Source organism: Pinus tabuliformis, chromosome 7, assembly GCF_031772625.1.
Source record: "Pinus tabuliformis cultivar Carrire ecotype Pingquan chromosome 7, CPIR1, whole genome shotgun sequence".
NCBI lineage: Eukaryota > Viridiplantae > Streptophyta > Pinopsida > Pinales > Pinaceae > Pinus > Pinus tabuliformis.
Genome location: NC_142293.1, coordinates 809,858,941 through 809,875,300, shown reverse-complemented (window position 1 = coordinate 809,875,300; position 16,360 = coordinate 809,858,941).

Genomic DNA, 16,360 nt, shown 5'->3' with positions numbered 1-16,360 from the left:
GTTAAGCGAGACCGCTTTGACCGAATAGGTGTAGCTTCGGGCGGCAAAGGCAGTTTACTCGCTATTCTCCGTGAACGACGGGGTAAAGGTTGATGTTCCTCCACGATTGCTAATTAATTTTATTATCAAAAAAGAAATAAACAAAAAGGGGTAAGCTAGGCAAAAGGTTTACCAAGCAACTGTGAACTGCAAAATACCTCCTAGCTACCAAGAAGTACAGGCAGGCAATCTCCTCGAATGATGTGTTCGATGTATCACAGTGTACAAGGCAACTGACTCGGTTACCTAAGGATGGATAGCAACCTAGTGTTGTCCTCCCATATATACCCGAAGGTACGTGGAGGCCCAGTCCGTATAAGCATTGTCTAATGCAAAACCGCACAGTGAGATCATTCCCATATACTTTACGTACTGTAACACCGCCTTATATACCTGAAGGTATGTGGACGAGCTATGATATACTCACGTACATGGAATGAGGTATCACACTCGAGATGTATTGCAGACAAGTTAGAGACAGTTGCTTTGTTTTACGATGCCGGAACACGTCTCTAGCCTAGAACCACTAAATGTTTTCGTTAATGACAATGCTCCATTAGGTAAATTGATGTTAGTTTTAAGTTGATCTTGCTTAGGAATTTGCCTTTCAAGTTCACCACGTGATGTATTCTGAAATTCTTTGGAATGCAACTATCATGATAAGCATTCTTTCCATTCAATTTAACGATGAAAATCCTAGCTACTTAGGGATAGAGCAATCAGATTTCTTTCGATCAAAGAGCAAAGAGCACAATCTAATGCAATTTCCCTACACTATTCCTATGAACACACACAAACTTTTTCAATGCAACATGCATATATTTCTTTTCTATTTCCTTAATGTGAATATGAACAAAAAGAAATATGCACATACAATCAATCAATCTTTGATAAGAACGAAGACTTTTATGACAGTTATGTTTCGAAGAAAAAGAAGAGTTTACAACACTTTCTTTTGAACAAAGATTAATCAATTATATTCTAACTTTGACTATAGATTGATAATGACAAAGAAAACATTAATCAATAAACTCAAAGTAGGGCTAGACAAGGAGATAAAAACTTTTTCTCTAAGACATAACATTCATTGATCAATCAATAAACAAACAAACAGAAAAAAGTTGGCAAAAACACTTTCCAAAGGTGGGAAACTGATCCTAGGAGGATCAACGCAGCCCTGAATGGGAGACAGTGCGCTTCAGAGCACTGTCCCTAAGCCAGGGGTGCTCTGCAGTGCACTGTGTCCCTTACAAGCCTGCGCTGGTGACAAGGAGCCATTTTAAGAGGAACTTTGACACAATTTTGACCAAATTTTCAATGCAATGAGCTGAATTACAATCTATGAACACAAGTAAGGTCTACAAGGATATCCTAGGAGGTGGATAAGCTACTAGGAAAGAGGATATTCCCCAGTGGAGTCACCAATTTGTTTTGGAGAATTTGGTATCTACGGATAAATACTAATTCCCTAGATAAGTAGCCATATCAAGAACAATAGTTTAAAGTGTTTTAATATTTTCCTATAAGCAATAGATAAGATGAGAAGATGAGAATACCTACTTGTAGTTGCGCTTTCCTCTTGTCTCCTTTGTATCAATCTTGTCGCTCCTTCCCGTACTTAATACACTTGAGAAGTACCTGTAAACACAACAGAAAACAAAGAATCGATCAAAGCAAAAGATCTATTGAATATAAGTGAATGGAATCAGATACATTTCACACATATAAGCATTATACACAATAAAAACATATGGGAGAAAGGTTCAAACGCTTTATTGAATAGAAGAAGGAATTACAACATGTTAGGTCCCTATAATACTAGTGATTCCCCCATTACTAGCGTCGTTGTATCCCTTATTATTATTGTTGTGCCCCTATTGTCCCCATATTGTTATTATTGTGCCCCATAGAATCCCTATATTTTTATTTTTGTGCCTTTATATTATTATTTTTAGGTTGGATTGGTTATATCGTGACCCCTTAGACTCCTATATATAGAAAAGAGGTTTTGTCATTTGAATCATCCAATAATTGTTCATTTGTGTAATGTAAACGAGGTTGCCCCCTTTAAGAGGCTGAATTCTGAGGCGTTGATATATCTTTTCTATCTTTTTGTGAGCTAGTTTCATAACATTTGGTATCAGAGCTTTCGATTCTAGGGTTTCGTTGCACCAAACAGGTCATCGTGGAATTTTTGCTATAACTTTTTTTCTGCGACGTTTCAGAAGCTAAAAAGAAAACCCCATTTGTGACTAAATTGCGTTGAACCTTAGGTCCAAATTTCAGATTTTGTCGCCATATTTTCGGAGATATGATATGAGGAAGTTAGGGTTTTTGCAACCTCTAGAATTTCATCTAAAATAGGTCATCGTGGAATTTTCGCTATAACTCTTTCACTACGAAGTTTCAGAAGCTAAAAAAAAAACCATTTGAGAAGAAATTGGTCTGAACCTCGGCTCCAAATTTCAGATCCTGTCTCACTATATTTTCGGAGATATAATCTGAGGAAGTTAGGGTTTTTGCAGACCCCGAATTACATTCCAAACAAGTCACCTTGGGAAAATCGTCATAACTTTCGCTCTGAGCATCAGATTGAATTTTCGTAAGAAGTTACAGAAAGAGGACAGACTGTAGTTTTTTTGGGTATCATTTTCAGAACCTAAGGTTGAAACAATGACCCGCGGCACGTCGTACAAGTTCTCTCTACTGAACCAGTCTATACTCAGGTCATCGTGGGAGATTTGGCATAACTCTTCATTGGAGAATCCAATCTTGATCAGACTTGTGGGGTTAGAAAGATTACTTAGAGGGTTACTGCAGGAAGAAATTTCAGACCTGGGAGATCCAAAATTACAGAGATACATCAGATTCAATATCGAGCTCCTACAAAGTGAAAAAAGGTGTGTAGTTTTTTTAAATTTTTGCATAAGCTTGGTTTGAAAAATTAGTTTGAAGGAATTCAAAGGGCATAGTGAAGCATTATTATCGGTAATTGATGCCCTGAAGAAAGAAAATGGAAACACCTAGTAAGAAACCTGAAAGCTCTAGCATGACTCATGAAGAAGAGGAAGAAATGCAACATGATATATCAAAATTACGAGACCAAGTGCAACAAATTTCACTCGCACAAAAAGTAATAGAAAATAAGATGGATGGTTTAAAGAAAGATGTAGAAGCTAAGATGGATGGTTTAAAGAAAAGCGTGGAAGCTAAGATGGATGGTTTAAAGAAAGGTGTAGAAGTTAAGATGAATGACGTGGAAGCTAAGATGGACGGCGTGGAAGCTAAGATGGATGACGTGGAAGCTAAGATAGACGGCGTGGAAGCTAAGATGGATGATTTAAAGAAAGACATGGAAGATTTGAAGACAGATTTGACAAAGTTTCTACAAGAAATGCTTACTAATGGTGAAAGGGTAGTAAAGGAAACTCATGATGAGAATAAATTAAATGTTAATCATGATTTCATAGACTCTAATGTTGGATCGAAGAACCACCATGTTCCAAAGATAGATATGAAGAATTTTGATGGCAAGGATCCCGGAACATGGATACTGCAGATGGAGAAATTTTTCGATCTCCATAATGTGCAAAACACACAAAAGGTACACATTGCAACTTTATATTTGGAACCAACTCAGTTTCTATGGTATCCATGGCTTTGCTCTTATAAACAAATTGTCACTTGGGCTATTTTTACGGATGAAATGATAGCACATTATGAGGATACAAAAAGAAACACTTTTTTTAGCCAATTGATAAAACTCAAACAAAAGATTCTTAGGGAATTGCACACCTCTCCCTTAGGAGGGCACCCAGGATTTCTAAAAACCTACCACAGGGTTAAGAAGGATTTTTTTTGGGATGGCCTTAAATCAGATATTCAAAAGTTTGTGGCGGAATTTTTGGTTTGCCAACAAAATAAATTTGAAACAATTAAGACCCCGGGACTATTACAACCTTTATCCATTCCAAGCCAACGTTGGGAGGAGGTTTCAATGGATTTTATCACAAGTTTACCCAAGTCCGAAGGAAAGAGTGTTATCATTGTGGTAGTTGACAGACTTACCAAGTATGCACACTTTTGTGCATTATCTCATCCATTTAAAGCAAGTACAGTTTCTACTACATTTATGGAAACAATTCAAAAGCTACATGGAAACCCAAAGATTATTGTAAGTGACAGAGATCAAATGGGTCAAATGGTTGCCTCTGGCTGAATGGTGGTATAACACTTCCTTCCATACTACAACAAAAATTACTCCATTTATGGCACTTTATGGATATCATCCACCATCCATGACACCATATTCAAGAGAAAATTCTAAGGTTCAAGCAATGGAAGATCACATCGAGCATCAACAACAAGTTCTCCAACTCTTAAAGGATAACCACACCTTGGCGCATAATAGAATGAAACAGCAGGTAGATCAATATCGCAGCGAAAGAAGTTTTGATGTAGGTGATTGGGTATTTCTACGGCTACAACCATATAAACAAATGTTCCTCAAGCAAGTTAAGAAGGATAATAAATTATCCCCAAAGTATTATGGTCCATACAAGGTGTTGGAAAAGATAGGTACTATGGCATACAAATTGGAGCTTCTTGCAGCTTCCCGAGTGCACCCAGTTTTCCATGTTCCATGCTTAAAGAAGGTTATAGGTGACAAGCTTCCAGTTCAAACAATATTGCCAGAGCTTGATGAGGAAGGAAAAATCATATTGGAACCTAAAGCAGTCAAAGAAACAAGAACTCGACAACTATGAAATCGATCAATTTCAGAGTATCTCATCAAGTGGAAGAACTTACCCGTTGAAGATTCCACATGGGAGGATGAGAATTTTATACATAAGCATCTAGAACTACTCAAGCGTTGAGGACAACACTTTTTTGAAGGAGAGGGGCATGTTAGGTCCATATAATACTAGTGATTCCCCCATTACCAGTGTCGTTGTACCCCTTATTATTATTGTTGTGCCCCTATTGTCCCCATATTGTTATTATTGTGCCCCATAGAATCCCTCTATTGTTATTTTTGTGCCTTTATATTATTATTGTTAGGTCGGCTTGGTTATATTGTGACCTCTTATGCTCCTATATATAGAAAGGAGGTTTTTTCATTTGAATCATCCAAGAATTGTTCATTTGTGTAATGTAAAGGAGGTTGCCCCCTCGAAGAGGCTGAATTCTAAGGCGTTGATCTATCTTTTCTATCCTTTTTTGAGCCGGTTTTGTAACACAACCATTTGTGTCTGATTCAATGCCCCTCCAGCTTGGATCCCATACACATCACATCAAAATCATGACAAACTTGTAGCATTACAATACGTGCTTCAAAGCCAAATCTCATAGCAACATTATCTCCTTACAATTCAACATAATCCAACCCCTGATCACTTAGATGAGTGGTCAATCTATAGGAAGATGAAGGAGGTTTTGTCATAAATGGTGGTAGTGAATGGCCTTCCATACTTGAATTAGTTCCATGGAGGAAGGGATGAGAGGATAGGATGCATCTTAACTCATTCCTCATCCATTTTTGAGCTCATAGGAGTTGATAAGTGAGGGAACCTTCTAGATGACTCCAAAAGATAAGAATATTCCCCAAACCCTATGTGAATTTCGCTCAATCTCGCCCAGCGTAGGTGAAAGGAAGCCTAAGTGCTCTGCAGAGCACCCTGGCATGGACTTAACTGCTCTGCATCGCACCCTTACATGGGCCTACCTGTGTTGTTCCCTCTAGAGGTTATTTCTGGATGTCTTCAAGTCATGAAACTGTCTGGGAAGGAGGCATTCAAAGGGGTGACTTGTTTAGGGCATATAGCAACTGAAATTAGGGTTTGATGAGCCCTAAAACATTGATCTGGATGATGGGATTGGTGTGCCCAAATGGATCTGTAACAATATCAATTACTAGTCCCTGCACAACATTAGACATCTCTCCCCTAATCGATTCTACATTGCAAAAACATTGGATTTTAACATTTGTATAAAGATGTGTCTTTTTCAAACTTTAGCCACCACAAAACGCTTATGCTTATTTTGTACCAACTCCATAACATCTGATAACTACACATCGAATTTTTCATTAATATAATTAAAATTTTCTTCAATATATTTACAGTTTGTCGGTTCCAATTACTTTTCCATGTCGAGCCAGTGCACTAGCTTGGGTGAATCGAGTGTCTCGCCTTCATACGAGAACCAAATATTTTCCATTTTGGAGTGTATGTATATATATAAACAAGGTGGCATAGTTAGAGTTCGAAATTTGAAGTTAGCCAATTAAATGTTTTTTTAATGTATATTTTTTGTATTTTATAAATTGAATATTGTTTATGGTTTTCTGGGATCATAGATGATGAACACATGAATACTTTTAAATTTCCTTGTAATCTAATTTCCATTTAACCATATAAACTTGTAAACACACAAACAACAAATAACTTAAATGTCTTATAGGTAATTGTTTAGAATAATTAGATTAATTCGACAAAATAAAGTAAAGCATGCCACATTTCTAAGAAATGCTTATTGAAGAATTAGACAAGATTGTAGAATTGGTTTTGTAAAAAAAATGGTATTATTAAATTAGAAAGAATCATACTATCAACACTAAAATGACATTGCCCTTTATTGTAACATTTTCTTGTCAAAGGAAATGCTACAAAAATATTTCAAAATTTCCATTTTGTTTAGTGGCTAGTGTTCTAGGCATATGCAAAATTTTATTACTTTTGTAAAAAAATTGCATTTTTTTGGGTCTAAAAATTGGTCCATAATGCTCCTCATGTATACACACAGGGGGCATCTTAAATTTATAGAAGAAGAGTGGATTGAAATTAACTTATTAATTTTAAAACTTATTCCATTGTTTTATGCATTTCTCCCTTAGCATTAAATATCACAATCATTATTTATTTCTATGTGTCTCAGTTTCAAGAGAAGTTTGAATTCGTTAACAAACATTGTAGGGTTCGTTTTTGTTGATAACCTAAACACCATATGAGGAGAGTCTTTGGCTTAAACATAGTGCACACTTTAATAATTAGAACGAACTTTGAACATTTTGAAGCTTTTAAATATGCGAGCACAGTTTAATTCCAAATAAACTTTGACAACAATATAATTATAAACTCTTGAGTTATTTGGTTTTTTTTAATTTAATAATTACAAAGTTATATAAAATTGGAAAGATATAAATAAATTAAAAAGGTTCATGACGTGTTCATAATGAATAACATTTTTTTGATATTTTCTGATTGACCCAAATCCACATTAAATATTGTTGAACCATGTGAGAACTTTTACGATGTATTAGGTAGCAGTTCGAGGGTTGTTGGGCATCATATGAATAAGCTTTCATTAATTCCTGTGAAAATCGAGATATTTACATCCACAAATCACTAGAAATATCCATGTAAAACCAATGCATCTTCTTAAATGTTGACATCGATGAACATCGATCAAAACTTTTTTTGTAGTGATATAGGGATTTGTCTTATTTATTAAACTACAATATGTTGTACTAATCCATTCATTGGCAAGTTAATTGGAAATATTTCCAGACAGTGTGGATGATCTTTGGTACTTCTTACAGGCAAACCTACGTACGATCCGGCGGCGGTATCATCATTGCCAAATAAGAGTCGAGTGCTCTGCACCAATCATAATGTAAATAAATAAAATTATTTTTTTATAAAAAATAAATTATTTATGTTTTCTAATGTAAACTTTATATAGTATTAGTTTAATTTTTAGTCAACCCTACTTAATAGCAGGGTCAACGCATTACCAAATGTGTTGTACCCTGCTTCCGCATAGATAATAAGGTGGGTTGTGGGGCAACAAGTCCCTACCTTAAGTAGTTGACCACAACCCGTATGCTTATTTGTCACTACCACGACTCAATACATAGCTTGTTGGCCGAATGAAAGTAATTGATCCAATAGTAGCATAGTTCCCAGCAAAGGCAAATACAAGTATAACTAAGCAAATGTCAAGAGAGACTATTTTTCACTTGTGGGCATAGTAAACAACTAAATTCACTTGTGTTAAAGAGAGAGTCCATACAGGTTGGTAGAATTTTATGTTTGTGGAAAGACTTGTGAACAGTTTTTGAAACCAACGTTTCGGACTAGCTTAGTGAGTCCATCTTCAGGGCAATGTGATTTGTATTTTGAGAAGAGAGAGCGTGAAATTATGGAGCTATTAATAGTTATTTGAAAATTATTTGATGTCTTTTTTAATGTCGACCTAGAAAATTATCTGATGTCTTTTTTAATCAGCTAGGTCGACATTAAAAAAGACATCAAATAATTTTCAAATAACTATTAATAGCTCCATAATTTCACGCTCTCTCTTCTCAAAATACAAATCACATCGCCCTGATGATGGACTCACTAAGCTAGTCTGAAACGTTGGTTTCAAAAACTGTTCACAGGTCTTTCCACAAACATTAAATTCACTTGGTCGACATGAGCCAATTATATTGAACTTTGCCAACTTACAAAGCACTGATGGAGCTATTGTATTTCCACTTCTGCAGTCGTCGCTATCTGCCATACACACCCAAGTAAGAAATAGTCCATAACATAGAATTATACTAAGAAATTCTCTAACAAGCCCTCTGCAGAGTATCACGCTTAATTTGTTGGGTGTTAATACTCCTACAGACAAAAAAAATTCAGCATAAAGTCCATATACACATGGGGTCATTTCCTAGCATTAGTTGAGTTAAAATAGGCAAATTTCATTTACTTAAATTCACATCATTTGCCTGTTCCTTTAAAATAGATAGACCCAAATTTGATTATTGTTTAACCTTTTAGCTCTTTCTTCAATGTAGTCGATCACCCATTTCAAATATCTTGCAGATTGATACCCTAGTATATAATATATATGACAATAATTATGCAAATTACCAAGAGGTGCAGGTTTGCGTGAAGTGACCCTAGACTACTATACACAACAAAATAAAATGCAGGGGAAGCTTACTTGGATTGTGGCCCATTGGAAATGTGCGGGAGACTCTAAAACAACTCAATTTTTCTTTTCTAGATAATGGTATAAAAAGTTTCATGGGATAAATCTTAGAATTTGAATAGGAATGTAAGCAGACGATAGGAAAAATATTCAAAAAGTTATGGATGGACCCCCTTGAGGCCATGAATACTCCACATTTCACGTCTAAGAATTTTTTTGGCACCATTCTAAGTGTATAAGTAAGGAATTGTGAAAGGGAAACTACCAAGGGTCGAGTAGAAAATTGTTCCAAAATGATCATTATCCCACCCCGAGATATCCTCGCCAATTGTGTAGAAATATTCTTCCGAGCTAATGCAGGGGAGCATATGTAATGCTTGAGGTGTGTCGTCGGCTCTCTTGAATGATCGAGGTGTGCCATAGGCTTTTCAGTCTTGAGGGACAAAGCTACACTCAAGTGACCTTTCTGGGGTTGCAAGGCAGAGGGTTTAAGCAAGAACACTAGGGTTTAACATGCAGGTGGTAGAATGAAAAGGAAAATAGCGTAGCATATTAGTGTTGGATCTAGATCATCTTGAGATGGAAGGTATGTTGATGGCCTAGTTGGCTTTGGTTGGCTGGTAGTTGGCTTTCTAGTTGTCGGTTTGTTAGGCTCACTAGCTATTGGTGTCGTTGGTACTATTACTGGAGCTTACAAAATAAACTTATGACGCTATAAGCCTGTGCTTACTTTGCCCAGGTAACTACCGAGTGATCCCACATAGATGGAAACTACTGTTATAGAGAGAGATGCCTAGATTGCTACTTGAAAAGCGCATAGCTTACCTAGTCAGAGAACATGATTCATAATCTGGCGGAGTCTTTTGTTCAAGTTTTTTTTTTCAAGTTCATTAGCTTAGGCAATTGTGGTAAAGCTCGCAAACCCGCAAGTGCTTATTGTGAGGCCTTCGTTCCTAGGTGTTTATTATATGTGGTCTGTGTGCCCATATAGATATGTTATATATTGTGGGGCCATCATGCACAGGCATATTTGCCAATGTGGGTTAAGTGGTTGGAGGGCCCATATTATAAATACAATATAATTTGTATATAGTCTAATAAAAATAAAAATAGACTAGTTGCTAATCCCACTCCATGGTAAGAGTATGGGGGACACGTGACTCCACTGTGAAACGAGGAATGGAATTGGAAACAAGTGTCAGTGAGAAAGGGCGCTTGGGGCCCATGTGGCTTCAAGAGCACCACATGGTAGAGAGAGCTATGCAATGCAAAAAGTATACATATACTTCCCCAAGCCTTATGGTTATTATTGAGATGAACATTACTCTGAGGGAGATGATGGTTTTGGACTTCGATCTTGAGTAACTTGTTGGAAATCCCTAAGCTTAGGTTCTAGACCAACTATAATTTTTTGTCTATTAGGTGGCTTGGAGGGTTCCTGGAACCTTGCAACAACATTTATGTTGGGTTGGCACCTTGGAAGTTGGTTTGGAGGGTGCCTAGAGCCCTCGAGCAGCATGTCTACTGGGTTGGCACCTTGGCAGTTAGCTTGAAGGGTATATGGAGCCTCAAATTAGCATGTTTATTAAGTTGGCACATTGGCAGTTGGGTTGGAGGGTGCTTGGATCCCTAGAGCAACATGATTGTTGGGTTGGCACCTTGGTTGTGGACATATGGATGTTTTCAATAATCATTTCTCATGGAGTTGCAACCCTGACTCGGGGGTGACCAATGGTTGAAATTATTGAACCGTGTGGTTTATGGTAGGGCGGAACGTAGAGAGCCAGTAACTAGTTTCTCTTCTATAAGATAAGTACCCTATGTGTGATATATGTGCCTTTTCTATCTTTATGAATTCTGACGGTAAACCCTAGTTTCATTCAATGTCGTTTTTACTGAATGTAATATGAGGAATATTTTTATATAAATGCATATGTGAATTGTAGTTAGGGTTTGGACCTATTGTGCTTAAATATGAAGAATTAACTATAATCTTGTTGTGCACATTATTATTGTTTCATTACATGACAATTCTGCCATAATTGTGTGTGAATGCATTATTCTATGGTGTCAATATTTAATCGATATATATATATATATGCACAATTGATAAGTAAGTATGTGTGCATTTTTATGTATTTATGTACTCGTTGTGCACATTTGTTGGGTATGTTTATTGGGCATATAACTAAACGTAATTATCTCATAATACTTTGAATTAGTGTATGAAGCTCTAATTATTGTGTGAAAATTAATGGGTGAAGAAATGCTCTAATGACACATTAATTATACATGATTTTAATGGATTTAAGTTAGGATTAATGCCTAGGTTGAAAATTACCAGGACTTTGGCCATGAGCCAGGGTTTAGTAAATGATAATTATGAATTATATGTGCTTACGTAGGAAAATTTGGTAAATTAATTGGTGGAACCTAGGTTGTGGTTATGTAGTGTTGCTCGACTAGAGGTCAAGGACATTACATATGTGCTCGTAAGGGTGAGCAATTGAAGCTAATCATAGAGGCTCACACCTCTAGGGTTGTAGGGGATTTTGGTGTAGCGAAGACAATGACTAACTTATAGAGGTATGTGTACTAGTCCAAAATTTACATGTAGCTAAGTTCATAAGAGGATGTTTTCTTTATTGTACCAACAAGACTAATAATATGAAACAAGGTAATAACATCCCTTATATGTATCCATTTATCATTGGGAAGTAATTTCCATGGACTTGGTGGGGGGTTTACTAACAATTAGAAAGGGACACGACCACCTATTTGTGGTAGTTGAAAGATTCAACAAAATGTGTTTTCTCATGCCTTATAAAAAGACTGTGAGAGGAAAAAAGGAATAACCTTATTCTTTGTACAAGTCTTGGTGCACATTGCGATACAAAGGAGCATCATTTCAAATAGGGGCACTAAATTTCTCAATGCATTTTGGACTACACTGCAAGAGAAAATAGACACCATTTTGAAAAGGTATACAACACTCCATCCACAGATAGATTGGATAACATAAGTAGTCAGGGGGGATTTTATGCAACTTTTGAGGGGTTATAGTCAGAAGCATATGAAGAGTTGGGGTGAACATCTAGTATATATACAACACTCTTATAACAAAGAAATACACACTTCCATTAGTAAGTCTCCATTTGAAACTTGCTTTGGATATTTGTTAAGGCCTTCACCTTTTCATATTGCATTTGGAAAATAATAAGGAGTGAGGGAGGATCTCATAGGGAGACGCTTGAAGTATAGTTTTTTTTTTAGAAAATTAAGCAAGTCCATTTGCAAGTACAAAAGAGGATAAATAAGTCATAGGAAAAGTACAAGGTTGTGCATGATCAACATTGAACAGAGAATTCATTCAATGTGGGAAACAAAGTATGGTTGTAGTTGAATAAGTGGAGGCTAAAGGATCCTGGTAAGGAATCAAGGCTCTACGATATGGTCCTTTCAATATATTCAAAAAGGTGGGAGATAATTCCTACAGACTCAATCTACTCCCATACATGTAAATTTACTCGGTAACGAAAGTGAAAAATCCCATATTGTATGAGCCTTCCATGTTAGATTAAGAAGAGGAGTGGGTCTTGTCTTCCATAGAGGATCTAACTCCGAATGCTCATTTAGAGTTAGCAAAGGTCCAAAACTAGAAGAGAGGGGTGGCATGACCTTTGGAAGATTCGGTTGAAAGGATAGCTTCCAAGCAAGGTTAAATGGTATTCTAAGGAGAAGGTAGAGAAAATATTTCATCGCCTCATTTAAAATCTTTTGGGGACCAAAGTATCCCAAAATGGGGAGGTATGATTGATATATGATCATTATATTATTTTTCATCCATGTTGATCCTTTTAGAGTGGAAATATTTGAGGAATCAACTTATTGTAGTAGTTTTTTTTGGCAGGATCCAATTTGGAGAATTGGGTTATGAAATCTTTTAGTGGTCATTTTGACACCTTAAATAACACTTTTTGGGGGTAAAACTTTCTTTCAAAAGTGTTGGGCCCCACAATACCATTCTACACTTAGATACCTCTCTAGGAGTGCAATAAATACATTAATTGGAGTTCATATGCAAAAGTTACGTGTCCCGGAAGTTGAATCATCATGATTAATCATCATAATTTGAGAGGATGCCACATTAGCCATTGTTACTCATGGAAAAGGGGATAGTCACATAAAGACTATGGTTAAGACTCTTAAAGGGTCAAAGTTGTAACCCTAGTTGAGATTTGGAGTCAAACTTAAGCCATAGTTGGATATCAGGCTATTTTATAACAAGATCCTTAGGAGAGAAAGGGGTTGCATTCATTTTGAGTATATATTATTCCACATTAGAGAAAAACAACTTGGGAGTAGGAGTGAGAGATCATAACAAAGGGGTTTTAGTGTATGTAGTAGTCTATCAGGTCACAAGTCTCATGTAACTCCACAGATTGTCTCCTCCTTTGTAGTTGCATTATTTACATTCTAGAGAAAGAGAAAGTAGAGTAGGCACGCCTTTTAGTTGGGTTTTCTCTTGTAAGAGTTTCCTAGAGCATATCTTGTGTTCATTGTGGTTGGTGTGTGATTGTATTTATTGTTCTCTATGTTTCACATTTTATTTATTACACATACAAGTAGAAAATAATAGTTAATAGATGTAGAATTTAAGGAAAATAATCCTCATATTATAAATTTCAATCTATTTTTATTATATCTATTATGACAAATTGTCTCGTGGAATATCAAAAAAAAATGTCGATCAATATCTAAGAAACAAGAATTACCAAAGAGGTTGATGCTAGAGATGATGCATAATGTTAGTGAAGAAGGTAGAAGCTAGAAAGAAAGCCAAGATTGATGTAGAAGCTAAGAAGAAAATGAAGAGAGAGGTTGAACACAAAAGGAAATAAAGAATAAAGAAGAAGTATGAGGAAAATGTTAAAACTAAGAGAAAGAGATTCGAAGTTAAAAAGGAGAAAGATGGAAAAAGAGAAGAAGAATTGGGAGTTGAAGTTGAAACATAATAAATAAAGCAATAGAAACTAGCTAAAAGAGATGTTGAAGATAAAGTTAGAAGACAATAGAAGAAAAAAAGTATGACACTCAAGTTGAAGAATGAGAAGAATTAGTCGTTAAGACCAAAGCCAATGACTTACATATGTAGCAACAAGATTCTTCACCGATGAATGAAATATTCACTACTAAATCCTTTGCAACTAACTTTAGTCCAGGCATGGTCATAGTGGGTGACGGCCCTTTACTAACACTAATTGATGAAGTTTCAAATTTGGAATTGTTTATATTTGATAAGCAAATGAAGCAAGTGTCTAGTCAATTTAACGTCTTAAATTGCTCTACATAAATTATCAATCCGGGTATCGTAAACTGATGAAGTGTGGTGCACCATATGTGCTTAGTTAACCTTTTTCTTACTTCATTGTTTTATAGATTTTATTTTGTTTTGGGTTTTTGTTTTTGTTGATTTCCTAAAGTGTCTAATGCAAATGGAAATCCTATTCTAAGGTCTTAAGAATACTTTTAAAGGACAAGTATGGATAGAGATTTCAAGAAAAGGCCTATGTCCCTAATGGTAACTTCCAAAACTTAGCACTTCAAAAGATCTTAAGACATGTTATTGATGAAATTAGTACTTGAACAAAAGTGTAAATATGCAGCTACTTCAATCAAAATGGAATGCAACAACCAATCAATGAGCTAGTGACTATGAAACCCATTATCCTTGCTGCTGTATGAAAAAGAAAGTAAAAACTGAACTTAAAGCAACTTAAAGACTGAAAGAAAAGCAACTAATTCATCACACTACTTCAACCTTTCTGATCCTTTACCCTTCAGCTCAATCTACCTTATGGGAAGCAATCATGAACAAGTTAAGCAATATGATATCTAAATTGCAAGAAATTAAATTGCATAAAGGAAACTAATCACACTACTTCAACTCTTCTGATCCTTTACCCTTCAGCTCAATCTACCTTATGGGAAGCAATCATGAACAAGTTAAGCAATATGATATCTAAATTGCAAGAAATTAAATTGCATAAAGGAAACTAATCACACTACTTCAACTCTTCTGATCCTTTACCCTTCAGCTCAATCTACCTTATGGGAAGCAATCATGAACAAGTTAAGCAATATGATATCTAAATTGCACGAAAGTAAATGAGCAAAACAAAACTGATTGAAATAACAATGCTAGAATTAGAACTCAAAAAAAAAATCAGCAGAAGGACAAGATGATTCTGTCATGTCATTAGTCATTAAAAAGCTATGTGCATTACTAACCTACAATCAACCGGTTGAACACACTTGCATGAATTAAAATTGCATGAATGAAAAATCTAATCTACCAACTTGAAAGCAATCAAATGACATACTGAAATCAAAGCAAAATTACAAAATGAAATCTACTCTACCTTACATTCTAATGTGCTCCATGACATCTACTTCACATCTCCTTCCATGTTGAGAACATCAAAGCTTTATTCAAATTCTTCAAAATTACAAAGTACAAAAAAGCTCCCCAAAGCTTTCAAAAGCCATCAAGGAAGAACTACAAACTCACAAGCTAAAAAGACTTAAGAACTCCAAACCCTAAGCTAACAAATGAAGGAGAGAGATCTCCTATTTATACAAAAATATGAGAAGCCATCTCATTAATGAGAGTCCATGAATCTCTCCCTCTACCTCTAGAGTCCTAATCAAAATAGGAACTGATAAGACACATGTCTTCTTAGAGTTACAATACAATTAGGAGATGTGACACATATCCTCATGATCCCATGATTCTTTCCACTCAAATTCGCATTTGGCCTTAGAGTGCCACATAAGGGTATTCTAGAAGCCTCCTTTCAACCTACACATGTCAACAATCTCAACCCATTTGTTAGGTATAAGCATATGCACATTATTTTCTAATTTTTAACCACAAATTCACTCAAAAGGCTTAGAAATAATAAAGATTGGAAAAACATAAAGGTGGCCCAATGATAATGAAAGTGGGATGAATGTGGTGACATAGTAGTGAAATGGAGGTGAAATGGAGGTGATATAATGGACATAATAGTGAAAGTGTAATGGAAATGAATGACATTTTCAAGACTCAACAGCAAGTAATAAGGAAGAATCACAAATGTAGGGTAATTTCATTGGATTATGAAATAATGCTCATTATTGAGACCATGGTGATGGACACAAATAAATTGAACCTATTTTTTTTTTCTACTACCAGTTTAGCTATTGTCCAAGCTAATGTTCATAAGGATAGTGACATTGAGAATAAGATAAAGGATTATGAGTGCAAAATCACCTTGCTAGAAATTTAGGTAGA